Genomic DNA, 14298 nt, shown 5'->3' on the forward strand with positions numbered 1-14298 from the left:
GCAGCAGCCAACGCCGCAGTGGCATATTGAATGTTCGCTTGGACCCGTCTGGCGGCAGCTGCATCCAACGCCGTAGCGGCATATTGAATGTTCTCTTTCAACCATCTAGACGTCGCTTCAAGTGCAGCTCTGGCAGCCGCTTTCGCAACCGCAATCGCTAGCCGTCTGATCCTTCTCATCTCTGCAGTTTGTGGATTTGAGTAGTGAAGGTCCGAGCATCCTAGCTCTTTTATGTGTTATGAAGATACAAGTATCGGTATCGGGACATGCCTAATATTAATGATATAATTCTGGCACCCAGAATAATAATAATAATAATAATAATAATACATTTTATTTATTTTCAGGGCACTCAAGGTCGCCGAAATGAACCCACACAGTGAAATTAACCCACACTGCTTCGTTGTAGTTAATGCATTATTTCCCTATAGCCTGGCACTCAGCCTGAATTTATTTCGTTTCACTCCATTATTCGCCTGAACATACATTTTTAATGTGGCTAGCAATTCAGGGGCTGGAGCCAGGCTATTATTTCCCCGCTCTATTCTACATAATGTCTAATGTGCATTTATGCTCCTTATGCTGTTCATGTAATTCTTGAATGATATCTAGTAATTTTCTTTCAGCGTGTAACCACAATATTTATTTACACGTGTCTGAGCACTATGTATTCACACATTAACTGGTAGTGGTTTAGCCAACATGCATTGTAATGGCCATGTTCATTATATACATATTTGGTTAAACTCTTCTTGGAAAATATGGGTGGTCCTTAAAAGGACCGTTTTTTTTTGTCACTGCCTTGGTGCCTTCAGACCTTAAAATGGCGTCTGGCTTTACGTTTCTGCCTCCTATGCCGGTTAGTGGAAGGATTGCGTCCCTGCAATGATCGGCGAAGACGGGGAACATGGTTGATCAACATCTGGGCATCGGGCATGACATCGGGCTCAACATCAGTGAGATTGCGATTCATTAAGTCCACTCGCCGAAGCAACGCGTTGCCCATGTCTTGGACATTTTCTTCGACTGCTTCTTCGACCCGTCTGGCGGCAGCAGCAGCCAACGCCGCAGCGGCATATTGAATGTTTGCTTGGACCCGTCTGGCGGCAGCTGCAGCCAACGCCGCAGCGGCATATTGAATGTTCGCTTGGACCCGTCTGGCGGCAGCTGCAGCCAACGCCGTAGCGGCATATTGAATGTTCTCTTTCAACCATCTAGACGTCGCTTCAAGTGCAGCTCAGGGGGACAGTCAGACGGATATTTTGTGAAGCCACTAAGGAAATGAAAATTCATATAATGGCCTGTTGTGGCGCTCTCATTGGGCTCAAAAAAACCCATAGCCCCATAGAAGTCCATGTATTTGGGCCCAACTTCACCTAGACTGTATTACCTTAATAAACATGGTCATGAATACTTTTTGCTTCCAGTCACTAGTTTAAAGTCTCATTTCTAATGTCATAATATTCTTTTTGGAAAATTATGGTCCCATTTATTAGAAAAATTACCATAAAGTCGCGCATGTTCTGAGGGGCGTGGCTACCGTTACAGTCTATGAACGGGATCCCCCACCCACTCGAGTCAAAATAAAAACCAACGAAGAAGAAGGGGGAAGTCCCTCCTTGTTGTCTGGGCCAGCCAATGGGCCAGCTGGCCTGAACTGGGCCAAAACGGATCTAGAAAGATGGCGACTTCCATTGCAAGGACTGACAGGCTTCATTTTACGTTCACGTTAGACCCGCGGGACGCTTTGTCCATATTTTTTACAGTCTATGGTGCAGCTCTGGCAGCCGCTTTCGCAACCGCAATCGCTAGCCGTCTGATCCTTCTCATCTCTGCGGTTTGTGGATTTGAGTAGTGAAGGTCCGAGCGTCCTAGCTCTTTTATGTGTTATGAAGTTACAAGTATCGGTATCGGGACATGCCTAATATTAATGATATAATTCTTAATAATAATAATACATTTTATTTATTTCCAGGGCACTCAAGGTCGCTGAAATGAACCCACACAGTGAAATTAACCCACACTGCTTCGTTGTAGTTAATGCATTATTTCCCTATAGCATGGCACTCAGCCTGAATTTATTTCGTTTCACTCCATTATTCGCCTGAACATACATTTTTGATGTGGCTAGCAATTCAGGGGTTGGAGCCAGGCTATTATTTCCCCGCTCTATTCTACATAATGTCTAATGTACATTTATGCTCCTTATGCTGTTCATATAATTCTTGAATGATATCTAGTAATTTTCTTTCAGCGTGTAACCACAATATTTATCTACACGTGTCCAAACACTATGTATTCACACATTAACTGGTAGTGGTTTAGCCAACATGCATTGTAATGGCCATGTTCATTATATACATATTTGGTTAAACTCTTCTTGGAAAATATGGGTGGTCCTTAAAAGGACCGTTTTTTTTTTTGTCACAGCCTTGGTGCCTTCAGACCTTAAAATGGCGTCTGGCTTTACGTTTCTGCCTCCTATGCCGGTTAGTGGAAGGATTGCGTCCCTGCAATGATCGGCGAAGACGGGGAACATGGTTGATCAACATCTGGGCATCGGGCATGACATCGGGCTCAACATCAGTGAGATTGCGATTCATTAAGTCCACTCGCCGAAGCAACGCGTTGCCCATGTCTTGGACATTTTCTTCGACCACTTCTTTGACCCGTCTGGCGGCAGCAGCAGCCAACGCCGCAGCGGCATATTGAATGTTCGCTTGGACCCGTCTGGCGGCAGCTGCAGCCAACGCCGTAGCGGCATATTGAATGTTCTCTTTCAACCATCTAGACGTCGCTTCAAGTGCAGCTCTGGCAGCCGCTTTCGCAACCGCAATCGCTAGCCGTCTGATCCTTCTCGTCTCTGCAGTTTGTGGATTTGAGTAGTGAAGGTCCGAGCGTCCTAGCTCTTTTATGTGTTATGAAGATGTTCAGACACACCTCCTTTTGACCACTAGTAGTCTACTGATTGATTGGAAGCTCATACACACTCTTCCGTTTCTATGATTGGTGGAACGCACACCCGCACAGTAACGCACAGTAACTCTCTGAAGCGGCTGGACTTAAACGCCACTTAAACATGATAACCATGTAGAGTCAACACATATGCCCTATTCTCTCTTTTGCAAGACTGTGCAGACAGACCTCTCTCCCTTAAATCAACTGTAATCAAGGAAAGCATGCAATTTATATTCATCAATCGTCGTTTTCTGGTACATTTTTTCACAAAGATTCCTAAGGCTGACCGTTCGTGTGGGATGTGTCCCGTGTGGGATGGGGGGAAGGGAGGAGGATGTCGGGTTGGGAAGGGGGGAGGGGGTGTGAGGATGGGGGAAGGGTAGGGGGTGAGAGGATGAGGGGATGAGTTGGAGCTACAGAGGGAATCTTGAGGGAGTGAAGGGATGAGGGATGATAGTGATGACTAGGCCCCTGGGGGAAGTGGAGGATGATAGGGCGTGGCCCTGTGGGGGGAGGGGGGGGCGGTCGTAGGCCTGGTTCCGGGGGGGTATTGGACCCTGAGTATTTGGCATGGGGTCCGAAGGGAGGCGCCCGTCTTGGCTGACGTCTGAGACGGCCCGAAGAGAGAGGCGTCCGTCTTGACTGACGTCTGACACGGTGCACTCTGTCATTTCAGGACCCCAAAGAGGAGTGCATAGAAACAGTTACTTGACCGTGGCAAGGTGGGCGTTTCTTAGGCGTCTTATCAGCGAGGTTGCACGCAAGATAGAAGTGGTGAATTCCGAGTGCCCTGGAAACCCGGGGAATGCAGGAGGGGTCGACTTGGTCCGGGTGGAGCGTGATGATTCGTCCTACGAGGGTTTGAGGTAAGGTTTGAGGCGAGGAGGTCGACATGACTTGGAGTCTCTTGGGAGCTGAGTGACGTGGAGGGGTAGGTGCTCCTGACTGGAGTTTGTAGGGAAGTTATTGCTTGGTGGCGGGACTTGCGAAGCAGGTCGTTCTTGTTAGAAGATGGGGGTGAGGAGTGCCGATGGAGAGCTTGATGGGCGTGTGGTTTATAGTCGTGCCAGTGGCCCGGGATAAGTCGCCGTGGGGTCGGTTTGGGACGGAATGGTAGGTTGGATGGAGTTTGATGATCTGGATCTGTGGATCTGGATCTGTGTTGTCTGAGTGTAGAGAGGAGAGCGGCTGGTAAATTCGGAGCCCAAAAGAAGCCGCGATGATGATCTGGTAGATTCAATTGATTCTTGTGATGGACCGACGTCACTGGGTAGTCGAGCCTTGTCGTCGAACAGTATCACGGGGTAGTCGTACCTCTGTAGTGCAGAGGGGCGGTGGCACGCCGTGTCGATGGAGGGAGGCAGGGAGGGGATGGAGGGAGTGGAGGAGGTATGCTGTACCGACGTAGGGAGGCGGGGGTGGAGGGAGGCGCGCGTGCCGAGGGAGGTATGGATGCTGCATGAGGTATGGAGGGATGGAGGGATGAAGGGAGGGAGGGATGGAGGAAGGGAGGGAGTTGGAAGGAGGCGTACGTGCCGAGGGAGGTAGGGAGGGATGGGAGGACGTCCGCCAATCAAGACGTCGGGAGGCATGGTTCCGTAGGAAGTCGATGACTTCGAGTATCTGAGCTCATGGGTCGGCTGGGGAGCAGGATCTGTAGGTGGGGAAGGCACTTGCATGGGGGACCCTGGATGGCGTGGGCGGTGTATGGAACTCCGATCTCCCGACGGGTCGAGCTCAGCTTCTTCTACGCGGCGGTAGAATTCGTTGTCCTATGGGCAGTGAATGCTGGACCCTGGAGCCAACTCTGCGGAAGGCTCTAGACGGGTGCTACGCCAGGATGTTACGTGTAGTGCTCGACGGCGGCAGGAGTACACGCGTTACTAGCGGGAATCTGTATGCTGGAATATTCAGGGTGAACGACGAAATAGCGGCCTGGAGGATTAGACTTGCAGGGCGCTGCTGAGGCACCGGGAGCTGCCGGCCGGCAAGCTGGTGCTGAGGAGATCGGCACGTGGCACCGGTCGCGGGGACGTCGCATACTAACATGTGGCTGTATTCGAGAGAGTGCGGATCTCTGACGAGCTAGCCGGATGTATGGAGAACCGGGATGGCTGGAAGCGATGGGGTGGCTCGTCTTAAGACGACCTGGAGACACTGCAGAGGGAGGTAGGGATGAAAGGAAGGAGGCACGCTGTCGAGGTAGAGGGGGAGGGAGGCACCCTGTGCCGAGGGAGGGAAGGAGGGGGGGGGGGAGGGAAGGAAGGAGGGGGGGGAGGAGGGAGGGAAGGAGGGGGGGGGAGGAGGGAGGGAAGGAGGGCGGGAAGGAAGCACCCTGCTGAGGGAGGGAAGGAGGGAGCACGCTGCTGAGGGAGGGAAGGAGGGAGCACGCTGCTGAGGGAGGGAAGGAGGGGGGGAGGAGGGAGGGAAGGAGGGGGGGGAGGAGGGAGGGAAGGAGGGGGGGGAGGAGGGAGGGAGGGAAGGAGGGGGGGGAAGGAGGGGGGGGAGGAGGGAGGAGGGGGGGGGAGGAGGGAGGGAAGGAGGGCAGGAAGGAAGCACCCTGCTGAGGGTGCACTGCAGAGGGAGGTAGGGATGAAAGGAAGGAGGCACGCTGTCGAGGTAGGGATTTGGTGCAGGCACGCTCTGGCTGCAATGGAATTCTTACTGCTGTGACGGTGCGGTTTGTACTAGGTTGGAGCCGGTACTCTTGGGTCGGCCGTGATGGTGCACGGTGGATCGTGCGATGACTGAGATGAAACCTTCGGCGGAAGGTTTGTAGGAGGGGAGAGGGAAGGAGGGGAGTGCGATGGGGAGGGAGAGGAGCAGGCACAGGTTATGCGTTAGGGTTGGATGTACGGGCCTGGTCTGCTCGGGACCGAGGCGGTTAGTAGAGGTAGCGGATTAAGCGATACCTTGATGGGGTGGGAGTGCCAAGTGGTGGACTAGACAATTATGGATGCTAGCCTTAGAAGGAGTGGGAGGATAGGGGGGCTGCTTGCCTGGACGAGGTTGCGTTAATTCCTTCATGGTGGCGATAGCTTCATAGTTGTTGCAGAAACATGACGCAACCTTTGCTGTACGTTCCGGCTCACGTGCGTGTTGCACGTTACATCAAAGTTAATAAGCAGACAATCGGCAGATTGTTTGAACTGTAGATGTCCGATGGTGATAACGGGTGCCCGGCATACAGATGGTTAACTGGGTGGATGCATGTTACGTCAAATGTTGATGGGCAGACAATCGGTAAATTGTTTAACTGTAGATGTGCAGAATTCCCCCCTTCCACCAGTAGATGGTGCTGTGTGTTTTGATATGATGCCATGTTACATTATTTCAGATTTAGTTCAGGCAGTGTTTAGGACAGCTAAGGGTCCTTGGATCTGTATAAATGTGCTCAGCAGCCATTTTGTGCTCTCTTTGCATCAGACTGTCAGAGGAGTCAGATGAGTGAATGCTCATGTAAGTTGTGTTTGTTTGCCATGTATGCAACATTTATCTGAAGACACACTGTTGTCATTTATATTATTTACAGCACTTGTTTATCTAAGCATTGTATGTTCTTTTGTGCTTGTATTGCAGAAACTATAATACATTCTGACTTCTGTGATGAACAATATAAAGCAATCCCCAACTATGACCTTGCATCCATGTTACTCTTTGACCGGAGCTCATCAGTAGATGAAGAACTGGCCAGTCTACTTAGCTGAGATAGCTAAATTCTCTAATAGTAGATGTCCGATGACCGATGGTGTTACAGTTAACAGATGGCCTCATGTGACCGGCAATTGTTTAACTGTAGATGTCCTATGATGTTAGCGGATGGCCGGACTACGGACAGATAACGGGGTAAATGCTCGTTACAACAGATGTTAATGAGCGGACAGTTGGTAAATTGTTTAACTGTCGGTGTCCGATGACCGATGGTGTTAACAGATGGCCGGCATACAGACAGATAGATGTCCGATGGTGTTAACTGATGCCCAGCATACGGGCAGTTAACTGGGTCATGATGGCCCGTTAATTCGGTTGAGTGATTGTGCAGTCCTAGGGGATGGGTAGGTAGTGTTAAAGGGGGCTGATGATTGTAAGGATAGAAGGACTAACTACTTTTACACGCTTTCACTTAGAAACTCTGTTAATGTACTATTTACTGATGTTTGGCTTGCGGGAAGCCAATGAGGTCTCGACTACGGCGAGTGGGCGTGAAGGCACCGCAGAGAGGTATGATAGGTCAAGAGGGGGTGATCTGCATGATCGTGGAGTATGAGGAGGTGAACACACAGAAGATTGAATGGTAGCGTAATAGAATGCATGAGTTTGTGATGAAAGTTAGAGGCTGTCGGTACAGCCAATAACTACGGCGAGAGGGCGTGGAAGCACCGCAGAGAGAACGTTGGCCGGCTGCACTTACACAGCGGCTGGTAAAAAGGGCTTTGAGAAAACTGGGTGCACGGCACACTTGGAACCCATGCCATTTAGCCTGTGTCAAGGCCCATGTGGGCCCAGATGGACATGTTGGCTGGGTAGTATGAATGCATATGTGGCTACTCAGTGTAGTAGTGCTAATATGAAGCGGGGGAAACATTTGATATTATTGTCGGAAGTTGAAGGAAACTTAGCTTTGTGTGTTGTAGTTGCCCGTGGGCGGGTGTGTAGCTCAGCCTCGTTCGGCGCAGCATCTGGGGGTGACGTCATCGAATCAGCGAAGGTGACGGGTCCGTGACGACCTTGAAGTGTGCCGGTTTGAAGTTGCAGCGGGGGGAGAGTTGATTTCTCGGGTCGCGGTGGTGTTGTCATTTGTGTCCCGCGAGTCGCGACGTCGGGTGGCGTTGGAAGAATAAACTGAACGGCGGTTCAGTGAGACGGCATGAACGAGATCAATGAGGAAGCGGTTGATGGCGGGGTGTAGACGCTGGAATACAGGAACGTCGTGGCTGGCTCCTGGCTGTCTTTAGTGGCGTCTGTCCGAGGTTTCTCCGACGGGGAACGGTGCTATAGTGTGGTCCGTCCGTGGTGGCAAGGTATCTTAAGATCTGGTAATGATAACTTTTAGACGGCGATTCGGCGGAGCTGCGGAGGAGCAAACACGGAAGCGGCCGTGACGTGAGTCATACGAAGAACAAAGCACGAAATGGCAGGTAGACGTGCAGGTATAAATACGTGGAGAAGGGGAGGGGTTTGGGTGGAATGCTATCAGTTACCGTGGTAGATAGTTGATGGGGGGTACTGGATTGGTTACCATGGTGATGTTGGTTAACGATTTATCATAGAAGGCGCGGTCTTCCTCCTGAACATGTGTTGTACCAACTTCAAATAAAGTAACGTTATTAAAGCCGATATCATGCATTTTTTGCAGAAGTAGCACATAATTGACTTTGTCAAAGGCTTTGGAAAGATCCACAAACAGGGCAGCACAATGTTTTCTCTCATCTAAGGCGGAGATGATAGTTAGTTATGAGAGTGACAGCGGTAACTGTACTGTGATTGAATCGAAAGCCAAACTGATTTTTACAGAAATTTAAAACAGAGAAACTGGAAAGAAATGCTTTTAACTGTGAGTGTTTCCAGGATTTCGAGATAGGTCTGTCTTGCTTGTCACCTCCCTTGTGTAATGGGGTTATATGTGAGCTTTTCCAAATATGAGGGAAGCAAAATGTGAGTGATCGGCTCTAATTTTAAGAAATAGCTGCAGGGAGAATTGATCAGTTGAGCTATTTGTAGGAACATGGTTGACAGCCTCGAGTGCATACAGTCCTCTGTATGTATGGGTGAATAGGTATCCAGATTCTGCAATCATTTGTGTAGGTAGGTCAGCAGTGCTGGGGTTCTGAAGATAATTTACTGCCTTCCAACATTTGCCTGAAGTGGTGTCCTAGTGTTTCCTGTCCTGCCTAGTAGATACATCCTGTCTTGACTCACCCATACTGTGTATCGTTAATGATGTTCACCCACCTGTTCTGTTTGTGATTCAGCCAGTCCTGTGTGTGCTGTGTTGGTGCTTCAGCCAATCCTGTGCTAATTATCCATGGTGTTCAGCTGTGTGCTGTTAGCCCTGTGTCTATATATACAGCCCAGTTATTCTCATTCACTTTGTTTGTTCTACGTTTCTCTTCTGGGTCCTGATTGCTGGTGCTATCTGATAGAAATCTCTCCTGTCCATATTTTAACTTTCTGTGGTTTTGTGTCACACTGAAGTAGCAGATCCACAAGCTCAAAACGCATTATGTGATGTGGTTTGAAGAACTTGTAAATCTGCTAGGGTCACACTAGTAGTCAAAAGTAGGCAGATCCACAAGCTCAAAACGTGTGATGTGTTTTGAGCTTGTTTGAAAAGTACCATGTTAATGAAGTTTAGAAGCTTTAGAACACTTTTCCTTTGTGTGTAATATATGTGGTTTTAGATATTTTAGACATTTAGATTGTAGGAGTGTCTCTGATGTCATGGACACTGCAGGGCTCACTTCCTCCCTGGACTACACTTCCCACAATTATTTGTGCACTGCTCCTCCTTGTGGATAGGGGGAGGGCTCTCTAAGGGCCGATTCATAGGCCCAATCCCAAATGCCTCCCTCAAGCCCTGAGCCCTGGACCCTCATTGACTTTAGTGACGTCAGCTGTAAGGGCTTGAGGGTGATAGGCTCCAAGGGCTCCACAAAGGGTATAAAAGGAATGGGACAGCACTTTGCGACGTCTCACGTTGCCTTGACGACAAAATAAACGTTGCCTTGACAAACGTTGCGACGATGCTAACACTAACAATAGCTTCCCTGGGCCTTTTAATTATTTATTTGTTTTTGAGCCAACCTCGCCGAAGAAGACGACATGGGATGGATATGGTTGCATTACAGGCTCTTGCTCTTGAAGATGGACAACAGGTAAATGGCAAATAAACGTCAAAGTGCTCCAAAACAGAATAAAAAACATATAGTTTGGTTAAAATAAACCTATGTATGAAGTATGAATGGAGGTAGGTTAAGTTATATTTAATGGTTAAAACGTTTTTCAGTAAAAGGTTAAAGCACTATATTCTGATAGTAATCATTGCTAGTATTTGTTCTGTATAAAATTAAATGATTCAGATTAATTAGTATCCTGACCTGAAAATGCATTTTCTGTTTAATAAAGAGCTGGAGAGACAAGGAGACTCTTGTTACTGGACAAACTATAGAAATTAATACTATCTGAATATAGAGATATTTAACACTTATTTTAGCCAAAGAAAATGACTTAACCTACTTTTGTATAGAAAAAATCGAGCTGTGTGTAATAGCCTAGGCCTATGCTAACCACTTGTATCATCCTGAATCAATGTTAATGCAGTGTTTTATTGTGCATTTAGGCATTCCAGCGCCTAGGCCTACATTACACCAGGCTGAACATCCACGTACCAGTCCTCAGGCTGTACATGGATCCTGAGAGGAGCATGAAGCCTGTGTTCAGGCTCACAAGACAGGCCTTCAACAGCCTGCTGACCACCATCCACCAGGACCGGGACCATGGCTGGGGCCATCATTTAGAAGTATTAGTTTTTGTTTACTGGCTTGCTCATGGCTTATCATATCGCGTTACCAGCCATGCATTTGACATCCCCAGATCAACCATTTTTTGTGTTGTTCACAGAATAGCCAAAGATATAAGGAAGGCCAAGCAAAAAATTATTCATTTCCCACCACCAGACCGCCTAATAGAGGTAGGTCAAGGATTTGCCCAATTGGCACGGCATCAGGCCTTCAGTAGGGCTGTGGGGGCCATTGATGGCTGTCACATAAAAATCAAACCACCCAAAACCAACAAAAACTGCTATTACAATTACAAAGGTTCATATTCCATCCAACTACAAGCCATCTGTGACTCTGAGGGGAAATTCCTGGACATTTTTGTTGGCTATCCTGGTTCTGCACATGACACCCGCATACTCCGAAATAGCCCAGTTTATGCTCATTCATTATACCCACCACCTGTTTTTTTTATTTTGGGAGATGGAGGCTACCCTTGCATCGACCAGCCAATCACAATTATCACACCATTCAAAAAGCCATATGATGGACCAATGCAGGATCGATTCAATCGACTGCATAGCAGGGCTCGTAATGTAATAGAGAGAACTTTCGGCATTATGAAGGCACGCTGGCGGTCCACTTTATTCAAGGCACTGGAGGTCCGCCCGCCTTTGTATCGGAGGTTGCCTTGGCATGTGCGTTCCTGCATAATATTTGTTTGGTCAATGGCGATGTCCTGGACGAAGAGCCAGAGGAGCCAGATGAGCCTGCTCCACTCGACATTGGGGACAGGGAGAGCAGTGGGAACCAGCTAAGAGCCCAAATGTGTGGCCAAATTTCAGCACCAAGGCAGCTCCACATGGTATTGGGAGATCATGACTATGCCAACATCTGATTTCTTTTTTTGTTTGTTAAAGCTACCACAAATATGATTTATAGTTTATAATTAAGTTACATTTATTGACCATTTAATGTTGTGGAAATAAAGCTCATTGCAATGATATTCCTGCCTTCTGTGATTTCATTTGTTTGATACACTAGCCCTTACCCGTTGTGAGATATTTGCCCCCCTCTTGTGGCCGTGGGGGGGTACTGCGCCCGGTGTGTTTTTAATTCGCTGATAAATGTTGCATCCTTTGGTATTCTTCTCCTGATAAACTACACGGTTTGCACACATCTCACCATGCACAACGGCGACAGGTAGCCTGTCCACACATGGACCGCTACTTTGCATTCATATTCATGTGATATTGACAGTACAATACCCATTTTTGCATTTTTTAATCCACTAATAAATTCATTATAAATCATTAATGTGTCAAATCGGAAAAAGGGCTCCATTAAGACCTCCATATAATTATGGTCCATGCCTGTGTGAAAAGTGGGAGTGATTGGGCCAGCCAATGTTGAGATAAAGCGCTGTCAGGGACATTCATTCAGACAGACAGACAGACATTCAGACATTCGCTGAATTTTAATATGATGATGATGATGATGATACTATAAAAGTCTTCATACTCAACAGTGACCTTCAAACACATTTCTTTACCCACAATGACATACTGTATAAAGCAAATAAATATTCATGCTGGACATTTCAATTAAAGGAACAACAGTCATATGAAATCAACTGAAATGTATTGATTGAAAAAATCAATATTAACATATATAACCCATAGGGTGCAGCATAAACTTCAAAGAAAAATTATTTTTTGGCATCTTTGCCAAATTGGCAGAGAACCTAATTTGGTTTCTCTGCCAACTTGGCAAAGATGCCAATGAGGGTGTCAAGCTGTTTTTCCTTTTTCTTTTCCCTCTCTTCCTCCCTCTCATCAAACTCCCTCTGCCTCTTTTCCTGCCTGTCAGTGTATTCTTTTAAAAACTCAACCACTTCACTCTTTCTTTTGTTTGCTGATGTTCCTGGGGCTGATGTTCCTGGGGCTGATGTTCCTGGGGCTGATATTCCTGGGGCTGATGTTCCTGGGGCTGATGTTCCTGGGGCTGCAGTGGACTCTGATACAGTATCAGAGTCTACTGTGGTGGAGATGATGTTGAGTGGTTTTATGGAGTCCTTGTGACCCAATGCCTTGTGCATTGGGTCAAAAAAGACCCATGTGGCAGGAGTCTTCTCCCCAGCCTCTGTCCCTGACCCAGTCTTGGGTAATAGCAGGTCCTGTGTGTGGAGTATAAGAAAGACAAGGATAAATTACCACATTACATATATTTTTGATGAACCTTAATTACTTATTGGTATTCATGAAGATTCACCACCAGTGTAAAGTAACCCACCCACATCCAGAAATCCAGGTGACCTGTAGGGCACATCACCACATCATCATCATCATCATACTAAAATTCAGCGAATGTCTGAATGTCTGAATGTCCCTGACAGCGCTTTATCTCAACATTGGCTGGCCCAATCACTCCCACTTTTCACACAGGCATGGACCATAATTATATGGAGGTCTTAATGGAGCCCTTTTTCCAATTTGACACATTAATGATTTATAATGAATTTATTAGTCGATTAAAAAATGCGAAAATGGGTATTGTACTGTCAATATGACATGAATATGAATGCAAAGTAGCGGTCCATGTGTGGACAGGCTACCTGTCGCCGTTGTGCATGGTGAGATGTGTGCAAACCGTGTAGTTTATCAGGAGAAGAATACCAAAGGATGCAAGATTTATTAGTGAATTAAAAACGCACCGGGCGCAGTACCCCCCCACGGCCACAAGAGGGGGGCAAATAAACGGGTAAGGGCTAGTAAACATAATACATTATTTACCCTATATATTTTTTTAAGATTTTCCCACTTTTTGGATGCTTGTGCGACTGTCACATCACCCTCCAAAAGCATCTCTCTTAGAATCAAGCTGATGAGAGAAGCAATTGTATTAGTTTCACTATAGTGTGTGTGTGTGTGTGTGTGTGTGTGTGTGTGCGCCGCACAACGAAATGTTGGGGTAGCAATCATAGTAATGAAACCATCTATAAATTTAGTTTACTTACTCATATCCTTCCATGGAGGCATTTCTGTACCCCGTGAAATGGGCGTCATACTGCACACGCAGTTGGATGAACTGCGTGGTTTGCGCATCGGTCCCTGTTGTTCGTACACATAACAGTAAAGTAATTGAATCAGATCTGAGCAAAGTGCAATTGCGAATCATTTCAGCAGAGAACTAAAGTACATTTCTGCTTATTCTTATTCATCATCAGTGAGAGAGCGTTCTACTTACATGTAAACTTCTTTTTAGTAATTGCAGCCATTGCCATGATTGTCTTCTGTTCTCCAAAACGTTGTAATCAATGTGGCTACACTACCCGTTCCTTCTTCAAACTATTTATATTCCAACAGTGTCCGCTGTAGGCGCTGTTATTGGATAATTCCGAAGATTTCTCACAACGCTTTGCATTGTGGGCAATTCCTTTGACCAAAGTCAGCATCGACGCTGACTTTGGCAAAGGGCACATAAAGGGGCGGGGCTGAGCCCTCACTGACTTACCGATTTCAAATGGGACACCCCTCAAGCCCTCACAGACTTCACGTGAACGCGCAGCTAAGTCAGTGAGGGCTCATTGAGTCAGCAAGGGAGGCATTTGGGATTGGGCCATACTGTTTTGACGCTGTAGTGCCGAAATTATTTCGGCTCGTCAGAAATTTTCAGTAGCACCGAAGAGATGACTTTAGAACGGTACCCGCCCCCCAAACCTCAAATGACGACACATTGTAGGCTCTACAGCGCCAAACCGACTTTTGTAGAGATTTTATTTGATTATATTTTTGGTTAAAGAAAAGTTCTGTTCAGTAACAAGAGGTCTCCCCATCTCTGCGGT

At 47.2% G+C, this 14298-nt stretch overlaps 1 long non-coding RNA gene across 1 annotated transcript; it reads right to left on the reverse strand.

The window, feature by feature from the left end:
* Positions 1-12495: 12495 nt before the first annotated feature.
* On the reverse strand, positions 12496-13792 carry LOC308324702. Its single transcript, XR_013964959.1, has 3 exons — positions 13701-13792; positions 13471-13564; positions 12496-12630 (listed from the first exon to the last, which is right to left on the reverse strand). It is a non-coding gene; the product is annotated as an uncharacterized lncRNA (long non-coding RNA).
* Between the last annotated feature and the right edge of the window lie 506 nt (positions 13793-14298).

The sequence above is a fragment of the Protomyctophum bolini genome, assembly GCF_963924005.1.
Source record: "Protomyctophum bolini genome assembly, chromosome: 11".
NCBI classification, from domain to species: domain Eukaryota; kingdom Metazoa; phylum Chordata; class Actinopteri; order Myctophiformes; family Myctophidae; genus Protomyctophum; species Protomyctophum bolini.